The sequence below is a fragment of the Oncorhynchus masou genome, chromosome 5 (genome assembly GCF_036934945.1).
Source record: "Oncorhynchus masou masou isolate Uvic2021 chromosome 5, UVic_Omas_1.1, whole genome shotgun sequence".
Taxonomy (NCBI): Eukaryota; Metazoa; Chordata; class Actinopteri; order Salmoniformes; family Salmonidae; genus Oncorhynchus; species Oncorhynchus masou.
In genome coordinates this window covers 5,014,322-5,031,265 of record NC_088216.1, presented here as the reverse complement: position 1 = coordinate 5,031,265, position 16,944 = coordinate 5,014,322, and the positions used below count along the sequence as shown (strand labels likewise).

General features: G+C 43.0%; 1 protein-coding gene across 7 annotated transcripts in view; it reads left to right on the top strand.

Annotated features, from left to right (window-relative positions):
• The window catches only part of LOC135531287 (caspase recruitment domain-containing protein 8-like), a 76,552-nt gene that overhangs the window by 15,042 nt on the left and 44,566 nt on the right, over positions 1-16,944 (top strand). The gene's annotated exons all lie outside the window — the stretch shown is intronic.

Here is a 16,944-nt window from a genome sequence, read left to right as displayed (position 1 = left end):
ACTGTAGCTAAGGTTTAAACAGTCTTCTCCAAAGACTGAATATATTTTCTAGAGAAATAATTACTATGTTGGAAATGCTTGTTCTCAATGCATCAGTCAAGTTTATACTAAAATAAATCAGTCCAATATGATGATGGTTGTGTTGATGATGATAATGATGATGATGACTGCACTTTGGGACCTGTGACCACAATAATCTCATGATAACAGTTTTTCTTAATCCAATGAAATGAAGGATTTGATGAATGAATGAATGGATCAGATAAATGTGTTTATGTAGGGACAATGACGTGGAAATGTTAAACGCTTAAAAATATGCAGTGTCGTCTAAATCAAATCAAATGTTTATTCATCACGTGCACAGGATACAGCGGGTGTAAATGACACAGGGAAATGCTTGTAAGTTTCTATATACGAAGATGTAAAAAACATGTCCCTTATTTGACCTTTAAAAAGTAAAGTCCCCAAACTTTCCCTGAGCGGTGACTTCACCTGAGACATGAGGCTCATTCAAGACAGTTAAAGCGATTACGTTTTAGCTAGTAGATCTGACAGTGGGCCCCAGGGCCAAAAGCTGTTCCCAAAAGTGTCAGAATACATCACATATGTGCAGATACAGTTCAAGTCGTAAGTTTACATACACTTAGTTTGGAGTCATTAAAACACTTTTTTCAACCACTTCACAAATGTCTTGTTAACAAACTAGTTTTTGTAAGTCGGTTTGGACATCTACTTTGTGCATGACACAAGTAATTTCTCCAACAATTGTTTACAAACATATTATTTCACTTATAATTCACTGTATCACAATTCCAGTGAGTCAGAAGTTTACATACACTAAGTTGACTGTGCCTTTAAACAGCTTGGAAAATTCCAGAAAATGATGTCATGGCTTTAGAAGCTTCTGATAGGCTAATTGACATAATTTGAGTCAATTGGAGGTGTACCTGTGGATGTATTTCAAGGCCTACCTACAAACTCAGTGCTTCTTTGCTTGACATCATGGGAAAATCAAAAGAAATCAGCCAAGACCTCAGAAAAAAGTTGTAGACCTCCACAAGTCTGGTTCATCCTTGGGAGCAACTTCCAAACACCTGCAGGTACCACGTTCATCTGTACAAACAATAGTACACAAGTATAAACACCATGGGACCACACAGCCGTCATACGGCTCAGGAAGGAGACTCATTCCGTCTACTTGAGATGAACGTACTTTGGTGCGAAAAGTGCAAATCAATCCCAGAAACATCAAAGGACCTTGTGAAGATGCTGGAGGAAACAGGTACAGAAGTATCTATATCCGCAGTAAAACGAGTCCTATATCGACAGAACCTGAAAGGCCGCTCAGCAAGGAAGAAGACGCTGCTCCAAAACCACCATAGAAAAGCCAGACTACAGTTTGCAACGGCACAAGGGGACAAAGATTGTACTTTTTGGAGAAATGTCCTCTGGTCTGATGAAACAAAAATAGAAATGTTTGGCCATAATGACCATCGTTATGTTTGGAGGAAAAAGGGGGAGGCTTGCAAGCTGAAGAACACCACCCCAACCGTGAAGCACGGGGTGGCAGCATCATGTTGTGGGGGTGGTTTGCTGCAGGAGGGACTGGTGCACTTCACAAAATAGATGGCACCATGAGGAGGGAAAATTATGTGGATATTTTGAAGCAACATCTCAACACATCAGTTAAACCTTGGTCGCAAATGGGTCTTCCAAATGGAGTCCAATTTGGTTGGAGTCAAATTACATTTGTTTACTGTGCAATTGATCTCCCCTGTTGTAAATTGCAGGTAGCCTGGCTGACACGAACCAGATGGTATACTGTACAACGAGGAAGAGCGGTAACTCACTGGTCTGGACAAGTAGCCTGGTTAACACGAACCAGATGGTATACTGTACAACGAGGAAGAGCGGTAACTCACTGGTCTGGACAAGTAGCCTGGTTAACACGAACCAGATGGTATACTGTACAACGAGGAAGAGCGGTAACTCACTGGTCTGGACAAGTAGCCTGGTTAACACGAACCAGATGGTATACTGTACAACGAGGAAGAGCGGTAACTCACTGGTCTGGACAAGTAGCCTGGTTAACACGAACCAGATGGTATACTGTACAACGAGGAAGAGCGGTAACTCACTGGTCTGGACAAGTAGCCTGGTTAACACGAACCAGATGGTATACTGTACAACGAGGAAGAGCGGTAACTCACTGGTCTGGACAAGTAGCCTTTGCAATATTCTCTCCGATACTAATTGGATACATTGATTGATTCTGTCTCATGTTTTTTTTCTCTGAGGTTGAGACCTTTCATTGTTTGGATTTGAAAATACAACAGTTGTAATGATAGGTGGCGGCGCTCGAGGCTGTGTGTGGCCGTGTGTGGCAACAACCGAAGGTTGCATGCCAAGTCATTGACTGTGTCATGGACTGGAAAATTGCTGTAACATATGATGTGGTTAGCTGATACTTAAAATACCTATCCAGGCGTCATAAGATCTGTCAGGCGTCAGCAGTGTCTAAACATAGGAATGAGACAAAGAGGAGAGACAACCAGTAAAAACACAGCCCTCTTCATTATCAACACATCATGTCGCCAACATCAAAAGAGCCTTTCAAGACTGAAGTCCGCAGGACTGTGAGTTAGTATCAGCCAGACTTGTTGCTGGGTTACAGGGTTAAATAGCCATTCAACCAGTTTGGAAAAGAGAAAACAGAACGTTCTGCTCCATTGTTACACTCCCATTGTAAAGTGCAAGGGTTCCATTATATTAGAATGCAACTGTACTTCAGAACTAGAAGAGACTCCAATATCAAAATTAGAAATGATGGTCAACTGTATAGGCACACACAGGCTGGGATTCAATCCAATACTGTACAGACACACACAGGCTGTGATTCAATACAAGAAGTGGTATAGAGCACGAGACAGCTGACAATGCAACTTCAGCAGACATTCGTATGCATTTACCATAAATGTGTTCTCTGTGAATGGAGAAATTGCCTTTCGGGCATCGTCAGCTGTCTAGTGCACTGCTCTATAACACACCTTAGTGTTGTTCTGTATTGCTACCTGAGGTCAGAGCATTGGGCCAGTAACCGAAAGGTCTCTGGTTCAACTCTAGGAGCAGACAAGGTGAAACATTTGCAAGAAACACTTGTCCAACTCACACATGTACAAGTGTGAAATAGGACAAATGACAGCAGCTACTATAGTCACCATGCTAGTGAGCCTGACCTGAAATAACCCTCATGACTGTTTTATATCATGGCAGTTACAGTGGGGCAACTTACTTATTTTCCACCATAATTTGCAAATAAATAAATTAAAAAGCCTTTTTTTTCTCATTTTGTCTGTCATAGTTGAAGTGTACCTATGATGAAAATTACAGGCCTCTCTCATCTTTTTAAGTGGGAGAACTTGCACAATTGGTGGCTGACTAAATACTTTTTTACCCCACTATATTTACAGTTTCTCTTTGTCTGTTTAGAAACATACAGAACTAGTTCATCATCGTTCCATTGGATAATAATGGTCATGTGGTAACATGCAGAACTAGTTCATCATCGTTCCATTGGATAATAATGGACATGTGGTAACATGCAGAACTAGTTCATCATCGTTCCATTGGATAATAATGGACATGTGGTAACATGCAGAACTAGTTCATCATCGTTCCATTGGATAATAATGGACATGTGGTAACATGCAGAACTAGTTCATCATCGTTCCATTGGATAATAATGGTCATGTGGTAACATGCAGAACTAGTTCATCATCGTTCCATTGGATAATAATGGACATGTGGTAACATGCAGAACTAGTTCATCCTCGTTCCATTGGATAATAATGGACATGTGGTAACATGCAGAACTAGTTCATCATCGTTCCATTGGATAATAATGGACATGTGGTAACATGCAGAACTAGTTCATCATCGTTCCATTGGATAATAATAGACATGTGGTAACATGCAGAACTAGTTCATCATCGTTCCATTGGATAATAATGGTCATGTGGTAACATGCAGAACTAGTTCATCCTCGTTCCATTGGATAATAATGGACATGTGGTAACATGCAGAACTAGTTCATCATCGTTCCATTGGATAATAATGGACATGTGGTAACATGCAGAACTAGTTCATCCTCGTTCCATTGGATAATAATGGTCATGTGGTAACATGCAGAACTAGTTCATCATCGTTCCATTGGATAATAATGGACATGTGGTAACATGCAGAACTAGTTCATCATCGTTCCATTGGATAATAATGGACATGTGGTAACATGCAGAACTAGTTCATCATCGTTCCATTGGATAATAATAGACATGTGGTAACATGCAGAACTAGTTCATCATCGTTCCATTGGATAATAATAGACATGTGGTAACATACAGAACTAGTTCATCATCGTTCCATTGGATAATAATGGACATGTGGTAACATGCAGAACTAGTTCATCATCGTTCCATTGGATAATAATGGACATGTGGTAACATGCAGAACTAGTTCATCATCGTTCCATTGGATAATAATGGACATGTGGTAACATGCAGAACTAGTTCATCATCGTTCCATTGGATAATAATGGACATGTGGTAACATGCAGAACTAGTTCATCATCGTTCCATTGGATAATAATGGTCATGTGGTAACATGCAGAACTAGTTCATCATCGTTCCATTGGATAATAATGGTCATGTGGTAACATGCAGAACTAGTTCATCATCGTTCCATTGGATAATAATGGACATGTGGTAACATGCAGAACTAGTTCATCATCGTTCCATTGGATAATAATGGACATGTGGTAACATGCAGAACTAGTTCATCATCGTTCCATTGGATAATAATGGACATGTGGTAACATGCAGAACTAGTTCATCATCGTTCCATTGGATAATAATGGTCATGTGGTAACATGCAGAACTAGTTCATCATCGTTCCATTGGATAATAATGGTCATGTGGTAACATGCAGAACTAGTTCATCATCGTTCCATTGGATAATAATGGTCATGTGGTAACATGCAGAATGTGTTCTTAACTGAATGTGTTCTTAACTGACTTGCCTGGTTAAATAAAGGTAAAAATTAACTTGTAAGTCGCTCTGGATAAGAGCGTCTGCTAAATGACTTAAATGTAAATGTGTAAATGATAATAATGGACATGTGGTAACATGCAGAACTAGTTCATCATCGTTCCATTGGATAATAATGGACATGTGGTAACATGCAGAACTAGTTCATCATCGTTCCATTGGATAATAATGGACATGTGGTAACATACAGAACTAGTTCATCCTCGTTCCATTAGATAATAATAGACATGCAGAACTAGTTCATCATCGTTCCATTGGATAATAATGGACATGTGTTAACATGCAGAACTAGTTCATCATCGTTCCATTGGATAATAATGGACATGTGGTAACATGCAGAACTAGTTCATCATCGTTCCATTGGATAATAATGGACATGTGGTAACATGCAGAACTAGTTCATCATCGTTCCATTGGATAATAATGGACATGTGGTAAAAGATAAGATATGCATCTAAAGAGGAAAGATCACAAATGATGATGGTTGAGGCAAAAGGAATGGCAAATAAGTCTGGCTGTGCAACCGATTGGTAAACGTACTGCAAATTGAGAAATCACGTGACTAAACTGAATAAAAAGAAGAAGATACTTCACTGAAACAAAGATAAATTACATAAAGAATGATAGTAAAAAACTATGGAGCACCTTAAGTGACATTTTGGGAAAAAAGGCAAACCGCTACATCATTCATTGAATCAGATGGCTCATTTATCACAAAACCGACTGACATTGTCAACTACTTTAATGATTTTGTCATTGGCACTACACATCTAAGTATATCTGATCAAATTATGAAAGACAAGCATTGTAATTTTGAATTCCGTAAAGGGAATGTGGAAGAGGTGAACAATTGATTGCTGTCTATCAACAATGACAAGCCACCGGGGTCTGACAACTTGGATGGAAAATGACTGAGGATAATAGAGGATGATATTGCCACTCCTATTTGCCATATTTTCAATTTAAGTCTACTAGAAAGTGTGTTCCCTCAGGCCTGGAGGGGAGCAAAGGTCATTCTGCTAACTAAGAATAGTAAAGCCCCCTGTACTGGCTCAAACAGCTGACCAATCAGCCTGTTACCAACCCTTAGTAAACTTTTGGAAATAATTGCGTTTGACCAGATACAATGCTATTTTACAGTAAGCAAATTGACAACAGAATTTCAGCACGCTTACAAGGAAGGACATACAACATGCACAGCACCTACACAAATGAGAAATTGATGATAAAAATAATGTGGGGGCTGTTTTTTTTAGACTTCAGTGTGGCTTTTAACATTATCAATTATAGTCTTCTGTTGGAAAAATGTAGGTGTTATGGCTTTACAGCCCCTGTTATATTGTGGATAAAGAGTCTAACAGAACATAGAGGGTGTTCTTTATGGGAAGTCTCTCTAACATAATCCAGGTAGAATCAGGAATTCCCCAGGGCAGCGGTCTAGGTCCCTTACTCTTTTCAATATTTACTAATGAAATGCCACTGACTTTGAGTAAAGCCAGTATGTCTATGTATGTGGATAACACTATACACATCAGCTACTACAGTGACTGAAATGACTGCAACAGTTAACAAAGAGCTGCAGTTAGTTTCAGAGTGGGTGGCAAGGAATAAGTTAGTCCTAAATATTTCTAAATCATTGTATTTGGGACAAATCATTCACTAAACCCTAAACCTCAATTAAATAATGTAATAAATCATGTGGAAATTGAGTAAGTTGAGGTGACTAAACTGCTTGGAGTGACCCTGGATTGTAAACTGTCATGGTAAAAACATAATGATACAGCAGTAGCTAAGATGGGAAGAAGTCTGTCCATAATAATGTGCTGCTCTACCTTCTTAACAACACTATCAACAAGGCAGGTCCTACAGGCCCTAGTTTTGTCGCACCTGGACTACTGTTCAGGCATGTGGTCAGGTGCCACAAAGAGGGACAATTGGCTCAGAACAGGGCAGCATGGCTGGTCCTGGGATGTACACAGAGAGCTAACACTAATAATATTCATGTCAATCTCTCCTGGCTCAAAGTAGAGGAGCGATTGACGTCATCACTATTTGTATTTGTGAGAGGAGTTGGCATGTTGATAGCACCAAGCTGTCTGTTCAAATGACATGCACACAGCTCAGACACCCATGCATACCCCACAAGACATGCCACCAGAGGTCTCTTCACAGTCCCCAAGTCCAGAACAGACTATGGGAGGCCCACAGTACCACATAGAGCAATGACTACATGTAACTCAAGCCAACATCAAGTCACTGATGCAAGCAGTAAAATTAGATTTAAAAAAACAGATAAAAATAGCCTACCCCTTACCCCTCTCGGTGAGGGGGTACGGAGTAGGCTACTGGTGTTCTCGGTGAGGGGGTACGGAATAGGCTACTGGTGTTCTCGGTGAGGGGGTACGGAGTAGGCTACTGGTGTTCTCTGTGAGAGGGTAGGCTACTGGTGTTCTCTGTGTGGGGGTAGGCTACTGGTGTTCTCTGTGAGGGGATAGGCTACTGGTGTTCTCTGTGTGAGGGTAGGCTACTGGTGTTCTCTGTGAGGGGGTAGGCTACTGGTGTTCTCTGTGCGGGTGTAGGCTACAGGTGTTCTCTGTGTGGTGGTAGGCTACTGGTGTTCTCTGTGAGAGGGTAGGCTACTGGTGTTCTCTGTGATGGGGTTCATTGTTTGTTTTGGTTTGCTGAAGTTTCACTTTAAAAATAAAGATGTGGAACTCTACTCTATTGTTCCCATGACGAACGTAACACTATATTACTAATAAATTACATGAGAGAGACAGACAGACTGAGAGGTAGCCATGAATACCACCTCACAAACTCAGAAGATATCAAAACATTTATCAGAGACAGATAGCAGCACTTTGAGGAGGAGCCATCCTGACCAGAGGTGGTTGGTGTGTAACATGATTGGACACCATTCTCACCAGCACTCCCATCAGTCTGTAGTTTACTATACAAGCCCCAGGTCTCAGGTAAGATGACATCACTGTGAGGCTACTGTCTACCAGACAACCTACCTGTGTTACTCTGGTACACTGGCTACAGACTACACAATCAGGGCTACTGTCTACCAGACAACCTACCTGTGTTACTCTGGTACACTGGCTGCAGACTACAAGATCAGGGCTACTGTTTACCAGACAACCTACCTGTGTTACTCTGATACACTGGCTGTAGACGACAAGATGATGGAATTTCAATCTGGAACATGGTGAATGTTGAATCATCTTGGACAGGTCTCAGGAAACATGTGAAACTTAACATCTACCGGACAACTGACTTGTACTGAACACAAGATCAAGATATATCTCTGTTTAGATATTGTGTATATGTTTACATAATGGTATTTTTAAGAATGCATATTTTAAAATGTTGTTTCATTATTTTCCATCAAGAGGGACTTGCGGTCTCCTTTTGTGATTGATAAGGAGAAATAGGTGTAACGATGATGTTGTGAGTCGAGGAGCAGGTGAAACGTTAAAGAAAACAACAAACATGAAACTAGCCAGAGTAACAGTGGCGATATAGCACGAACACAGGAACAATACCGACTGAGGAATGAACGTAAGTGTCACGCCCTGACCATAGAGAGCTTTTTATGTCTCTACTTTTGGTTTGGTCAGGGTGTGATTTGGGTTGGCATTCTATGTTCTTTATTTCTAGGTTTTGTGTTTCTATGTTTTGGCTGGGTATGGTTCTCAATCAGGGACAGCTGTCTATCGTTGTCTCTGATTGGGAATCATACTTAGGCAGCCTGATTTGCCACCTTAGGTTGTGGGATGTTGTCTTCTGTTTTTGTGTCTGCACCAGACAGACCTGTTTCGGTTTTGTTTGTTCTCTTTGTTGTTTTCATTATTCAGTGTTCAGTTCGCGCTTTGGTCCTCACCTTCTTCCACAGAAAGCCGTTACAGGGAGGGGAGGACAAAGGGGAGGTAATGAGGAAGGTAATGTAGTCCAGGTGGGAATCATAATGATGAGTGGCAGGTGTGCGCAATGATGAGTGCCAGGTGTGCGTAATGAGGATTGCCAGGTGTGCGTAATGATGAGTGCCAGGTGTGCGTAATGATGATCGCCAGGTGTGCGTAATGATGATCGCCAGGCGTGCGTAATGATGATCGCCAGGTGTGCGCAATGATGATCGCCGGGTGTGCGTAATGATGAATCCCAGGACTGGCGGTTAGTATTTTGGTGACGACAAACACCAGAAGGGAGGAGTAAGAGTAGACTTGACAATAGGTGCAACTCTCGCTCTTGAGATTAAAAATGTATCCTTTATCCCAAAATTAATTATAAGGTATGACGTTTCTGCCATATTGGCCTTAATCAGACTGAATCTCTGGGACTCATTTAACTCTCAGAGAAATGTTAGATTTTGTATTGTATAAATATCTGGTATAGTGTTTTGTAATTGCATTAATCCATTTAATCTCTCTCTCAATTCAATTCAATTGAGATTACAAAATATATCCTTTATTCCAAAATCTATTTTAAGGTAACTATGATGTTTCGGCCATATTGGAATCAGCAGATGGGGAAGCAGCACCACTGGCCTCCCCACCACCTTTGTTATTGTTTTTGTCAGGGACTCATTTCACTCTCAGGGAAATATGTTAGATTTTGTAGTGTATAACAGGGTTGTAGTAATTTCAGAATTGAATTGAGAATGGCAAAAATAATCCTATGAAATTATTTAATTTGAAATACATTTTAATTAAAGTAGTAAACAGCATACAGATTTGCAATTTGAATTGGAACTAAAGCAAATACAATTGAATTATGTGAAATGAAAATGCCTCTTCTATTCAATAGGTGTAGTCTAGCTGACGTGTTCTAGCTGATTACTTGCCACCTATTCTAAAACTGTCTGCAGCTCTTTGTTAAGTGTTGTAGTGATTTCACTTCCTATGGTAGATGACGTGTATAATGTTGAGGCAGCACCATAAATAGATACACAGGCTTCACTCAGAGCCAGTGGCAGGTCATTAGTAAAGTGAATAAAACAATGGGCCTAAACAATATAATAAACCCTGGGAAACGCCCGACTCTGCCTGGATTATGTTGGAGAGGCTTCCATTAAAGAACACCCTCTGTGTTCTGTTAGACGGGTAGCTTTTGTCCTGAAGTCTAATAAAACCACTCCCACAAGATTCTTCATAACAATTTATTTCAGCCAATCATCAGTCATCAGTGTCAGTGCTGTACATGTTGAGTGTCTCTCCCTATTAGCACACTGAAAGTTAGTTGTTAATTAGTTTACTCTGAAATACAATTGTATCTGGTCAAACACCATTATTTTCTAAAAGTTGGTTGTAGGCTGATTGGTCGACTGTTTGAGCCATCAACGGGTGCTTTGCTATTCTCGGGCAGATTAATGACTTTTGCTTCGCTCCAGGTCTGAGGGCACACACTTTCCTGTAACTTAGATTAAAGAGATGGCAAATAAGTAGTAGAGCTAGTTAGAGATAAAGTGGAGTTAGAGGATCAGAGAGTAGAGAGTAGATACAATAGGTAGTAGAGCTAGTTATAGATAAAGAGGAGATATATGTCTATTAGAGTAGAGAGTACAATCATGGCCAAAAGTTTTGAGAATGACACAAATATTAATTTCCACAAAGTTTGCTGCTTCAGTGTCTTTAGATATTTTTGTCAGATGTCACTATGGAATACTGAAGTATAATTACAAGCATTTCATAAGTGTCAAAGGCTTTTATTGACAATTACATGAAGTTGATGCAAAGAGTCAATATTTGCAGTGTTGACCCTTCTTTTTCAAGACCTCTTCAATCTGCCCTGGCATGCTGTCAATTAACTTCTGGGTCACATCCTGACTGATGGCAGCACATTCTTGCATAATCAATGCTTGGAGTGTGTCAGAATTTGTGGGGTTTTGTTTGTCCACCCGCCTCTTGAAGATTGACCACAAGTTCTCAATGGGATTAAGGTCTGGGGAGTTTCCTGGCCATGGACCGAAAATATAGATGTTTTGTTCCACGAGCCACTTAGTTATCACTTTTGCCTTATGGCAAGGTGCTCCATTGTGCTGGAAAAGGCATTGTTCGTCACCAAACTGTTCCTGGAGGGTTGGGAGAAGTTGCTTTCGGAGGATGTATTGGTACCATTCTTTATTCATTGCTGTGTTTTTAAGCAAAATTTTGAGTGAGCCCACTCCCTTGACTGAGAAGCAACCCCACACATGAATGGTCTCAGGATGCTTTACTGTTGGCATGACGCAGGACTGATGGTTGCGCTCACCTTGTCTTCTCCGGACAAGCTTTTTTCCGGATGCCCCTAACAATCAGAAAGGGGATTCATCAGAGAAAATGACTGTACCCTGTACCTTTTGCAGAATATCAGTCTGTCCCTGATGTTTTTCCTGGAGAGAAGTGTCTTCTGTGCTGCCCTTCTTGACACCAGGCCATCCTCCAAAAGTCTTCACCTCACTGTGCGTGCAGATGCACTCACACCTGCCTGCTGCCATTCCTGAGCAAGCTCTGTACTGGTGGTGCCACGATCTCGCAGCTGAATCAACTTTAGGAGACGGTCCTGGAGATTGCTGGACTTTCTTGGGCGCCCTGAAGCCTTCTGCAGAAATGCAGTGGGAATGTTTTGGGGGGATTCAGTTCATTTGCATGACAAAGAGGGACTTTGCAATTAATTGCAATTCATCTGATCACTCTTCATAACATTCTGGAGTAGAAGCAAATTGCCATTATACAAATTGAGGCAGCAGTTTTTGGTCACTACTGTTGATACAATAGGTAGTAGAGCTAGTTAGAGATAATGAGGAGATACAATAGGTAGTAGAGATAGAGATAAAGAGGTCATAGACAATCAGAGAGTAGAGAGATACAATAGGCAGTAGAGATAAAGAGGAGATACAATAGGTAGTAGAGATAGAGAATCAGAGAGTATAGAGGAGATAGAGAATCAGAGAGTTGAGAGGAGATACAATAGGTAGTAGAGATAGAGAGGAGGTAGAGAGGAGATACAATAGGCAGTAGAGATAAAGAGGAGATAGAGAATCAGAGAGTATTGTCGTAGTAATTCTAATCAAAGGGAAGAGAGAGACTGTAGATCCTTTCAAACACTTTATTATTAGATTTGCTAAAATGGAGCGCTTACAGTAACTAATGCACCTCAACAGTTGAGGCCCGATGAACAGAGTTGTCTCTCCTTTTATAGAAAAAGTACAACCTATTTTGTCCACCTGTCAGTTTATCAGATGTGTGGAAACAATGGGAAGGTACATAGTGCAAAGACACGGTCATCACTCGTTTCTGTCACACCAGCCTTCTCTTTGGCTCCACCTCCCGTCTAGCCCAGGCGTTCGGCGTCGCCGGCCTTCTCTTTGGCTCCCCTTCCTGTCTAGCCCAGGCGTTCAGCATCGCCGGCCTTCTCTTTGGCTCCCCCTCCGGCCTAGCCCAGGCGTTCAGCATCGCCGGCCTTCTCTTTGGCTCCCCCTCCCGTCTAGCCCAGGTGTTCAGCGTCGCCGGCCTTCTCTTTGGCTCCCCTTCCTGTCTAGCCCAGGCGTTCAGCATCGCCGGCCTTCTCTTTGGCTCCCCCTCCCACCTAGCCCAGGCGTTCAGCGTCGCCGGCCTTCTCTTTGGCTCCCCTTCCCGTCTAGCCCAGGCGTTCAGCATCGCCAGCCTTCTATTTGGCTCCCCTCCCGTCTAGCCCAGGCGTTCAGCATCGCCGGCCTTCTCTTTGGCTCCCCCTCCCGTCTAGCCCAGGCGTTCAGCATCGCCGGCCTTCTCTTTGGCTCCCCCTCCCGTCGAGCCCAGGCGTTCAGCGTCGCCGGCCTTCTCTTTGGCTCCCCCTCCCGTCTAGCCTAGGCGTTCAGCGTCGCCGGCCTTCTCTTTGGCTCCCCCTCCCGTCTAGCCCAAGCGTTCAGCATCGCCGGCCTTCTCTTTGGCTCCCCCTCCCGTCGAGCCCAGGCGTTCAGCATCGCCGGCCTTCTCTTTGGCTCCCCCTCCCGTCGAGCCCAGGCGTTCAGCATCGCCGGCCTTCTCTTTGGCTCCCCCTCCCGTCGAGCCCAGGCGTTCTTCTTCGCCGGCCTTCTCTTTGGCTCCCCCTCCCGTCGAGCCCAGGCGTTCTTCTTCGCCGGCCTTCTCTTTGGCTCCCCTTCCTGTCTAGCCCAGGCGTTCAGCATCGCCGGCCTTCTCTTTGGCTCCCCCTCCCGCCTAGCCCAGGCGTTCAGCATCGCCGGCCTTCTCTTTGGCTCCCCCTCCCGTCTAGCCCAGGTGTTCAGCGTCGCCGGCCTTCTCTTTGGCTCCCCCTCCCGTCGAGCCCAGGCGTTCTTCTTCGCCGACCTTCTCTTTGGCTCCCACTCCCGCCTAGCCCAGGCGTTCAGCGTCGCCGGCCTTCTCTTTGGCTCCCCCTCCCGTCTAGCCCAGGCGTTCAGCGTCGCCGGCCTTCTCTTTGGCTCCCCCTCCCGTCTAGCCTAGGCGTTCAGCGTCGCTGGCCTTCTCTTTGGCTCCCCCTCCCGTCTAGCCCAGGCGTTCAGCATCGCCGGCCTTCTTTTTGGCTCCCCCTCCCGTCGAGCCCAGGCGTTCAGCATCGCCGGCCTTCTCTTTGGCTCCCCCTCCCGTCTAGCCCAGGCGTTCGGCGTCGCCGGCCTTCTCGCTGCTGTCTTACCTACTGCTGGCAAACGCCCTTCACTCATCAACTTGTCTCGTCATCATTACACACACCTGGTTCCAATCTATCACTGTTCCTCTCTACACCAGTGACGGTTTCATAACTATCTGCTGACAGGGTAAAGTCTGAATGGTTATATCATATGACAGCTAATCATGCTATTCTCTGTTCTCCTCAGCAAGTTTTCACACAATTGGGATCCTATAGAGTAACAGGATGTGTCACATACTGTGGGTTCACCCAGTCTGATGACTTGAACAGACAAGGATGATCTGTATCAGTATAGAAACACAAGAGACAGTTCTCTAAGGTTAGTACAGAATAGACAGAGCCTAGTTTGTCATGTTCACCTCTGTATCAAATCAAATCAAATGTATTTATATAGCCCTTCGTACATTAGCTGATATCTCAAAGTGCTGTACAGAAACCCAGCCTAAATCCCAAAACAGCAAGCAATGCAGGTGTAGAAGCACGGTGGCTAGGAAAAACTCCCTAGAAAGGCCAAAACCTAGGAAGAAACCTAGAGAGGAACCAGGCTGTGTGGGGTGGCCAGTCCTCTTCTGGCTGTGCCGGGTGGAGATTGTAACAGAACATGGCCAAGATGTTCAAATGTTCATAAATTACCAGCATGGTCAAATAATAATAATCACAGTCAGAACAGTTGAAACTGGAGTAGCAGCATGGCCAGGTGGACTGGGGACAGCAAGGAGTCATCATGTCAGGTAGTCCTGAGGCATGGTCCTCGGGCTCAGGTCCTCCGAGAGAGAGAAAGAAAGAGAGAAAGAGAGAATTAGAGAGAGCATACTTAAATTCACACAGGACACCGGATAGGACAGGAGAAGTACTCCAGATATAACAAACTGACCCTAGCCCCCCGACACATAAACTACTGCAGCATAAATACTGGAGGCTGAGACAGGAGGGGTCAGGAGACACTAGGGCTCCATCCGAGGACACCCCCAGACAGGGTCAAACAGGAAGAATATAACCCCACCCACTTTGCCAAAGCACAGCCCCCACACCACTAGAGGGATAACTTCAACCACCAACTTACCATCCTGAGACAAGGCCGAGTATAGCCCACAAAGATCTCCGCCATGGCACAACCCAAGGGGGTTGTAATATTAGTACACAGAACTGAAGTTCATTTAGTTCTTTAGCCGCTTAGCCGGAAAGTAGAGCATTGCAGTAGTCTAATCTAGAAGTGACAAAAGCATGGATTAATTTTTCTGCATAATTTTTGGACAGAAAGTTTCTGATTTTTGCAATGTTACGTAGATGGAAAAAAGCTGTCCTTGCAACAATCTTTATATGTTCTTCAAAAGAGAGATCAGAGAGAGGAGATCCAATAGGTTGTAGAGCTGGTGAGAGATAAATGTGTGTGTTTGTGCAGTTCTTGTATTTTGCTTCATAAATGGCACCCTATTCCCTTATAAATGGCACCCTATTCCCTTATAAATGGCACCCTATTCCCTTATAAATGCCACTCTATTCCCTTAAAAATGGCACCCTATTCTCTTATAAATGGCACCCTATTCCCTTATAAACGGCACCCTATTCCCTTATAAACGGTACCCTATTCTCTTATAAATGGCACACTATTCTATTATAAATGGCACCCTATTCTCTTATGAATGGCACCCTATTCCCTTATAAATGGCACCCTATGAATGGCACCCTATTCACATTACCGTCTCTGGTTAAACAAACACTATATAAAAAAAATCTAAGTTTATATGTCACATGCACATCATACAGAAGGTCAAACTCTACAGTGAAATAGTTACTTGCATAGTTGAGTCTTTTGTGTAGACATGTAGCTAGCTAGCTATTCAATGAACCATAATCACAATTGATAACATTAACTTCTCTACATGTAGGTTCAATATTAGCTAGCTAGCTAACATTAGGCTATAACTAGCAATGCAAAGGGATCTGAGAGAATAATAATATCAGTACACAGATCATATGTTAGATAGTGAGCCAGCCTGCTAGCGAACGTTAGCTAGCTAACAGTACACAGATCATATGTTAGATAGTGAGCCAGCCTGCTAGCGAACGTTAGCTAGCTAACAGTACACAGATCATATGTTCGATAGTGAGCCAGCCTGCTAGCGAATGTTAGCTAGCTAACAGTACACAGATCATATGTTCGATAGTGAGCCAGCCTGCTAGCGAACGTTAGCTAGCTAACAGTACACAGATCATATGTTCGATAGTGAGCCAGCCTGCTAGCGAACGTTAGCTAGCTAACAGTACACAGATCATACGTTCGATAGTGAGCCAGCCTGCCAGCGAACGTTAGCTAGCTAACAGTACACAGATCATACGTTCGATAGTGAGCCAGCCTGCTAGCGAACGTTAGCTAGCTAACAGTACACAGATCATACGTTAGATAGTGAGCCAGCCTGCTAGCGAACGTTAGCTAGCTAACAGTACACAGATCATATGTTCGATAGTGAGCCAGCCTGCCAGCGAACGTTAGCTAGCTAACAGTACACAGATCATACGTTAGATAGTGAGCCAGCCTGCTAGCGAACGTTAGCTAGCTAACAGTACACAGATCATATGTTAGATAGTGAGCCAGCCTGCTAGCGAACGTTAGCTAGCTAACAGTACACAGATCATATGTTAGATAGTGAGCCAGCCTGCCAGCGAACGTTAGCTAGCTAACAGTACACATTAACTTGCAATGAAAACAACTTTCTGACAACATTAAAAACATATGATATCTGGAAATGTAGCTAGCTAGACTCTCTTACCCACATACATGCATGAACGTTTCTCCCTCTCTGTCACAGGTGCCATAGTTGCACTTGGTTTGAAGATGTAATCCGGAGACAAGGGTTTTCTGCAGTTATTTTTGATATCGTTAAAAAAGCCGTGTTAGAAATGATTACCCACAGATAATGAGCAGCTCATGTTATAGACAGAAGCGTGCTACATGGCAGACCAATCCGAACTCATCTCTCAGCATGTCCAGCCCATCTACTATCTCAGGTGAAAATGGCTATCGTGAAGGTTCCTTACTTTTCGGTGGAAAAACCAACTAGGCTTGTAATTTAAATGATGTATGAAACGGATATGTTCTTTATTGTTAAATATTACGAAAATGGTATTTTTGAATTTCGCGATTTGCAATTTCACTGGATGTTGTCAAATCACACACAATTTATTTTTAAATAAACATATGTATATTGTTAC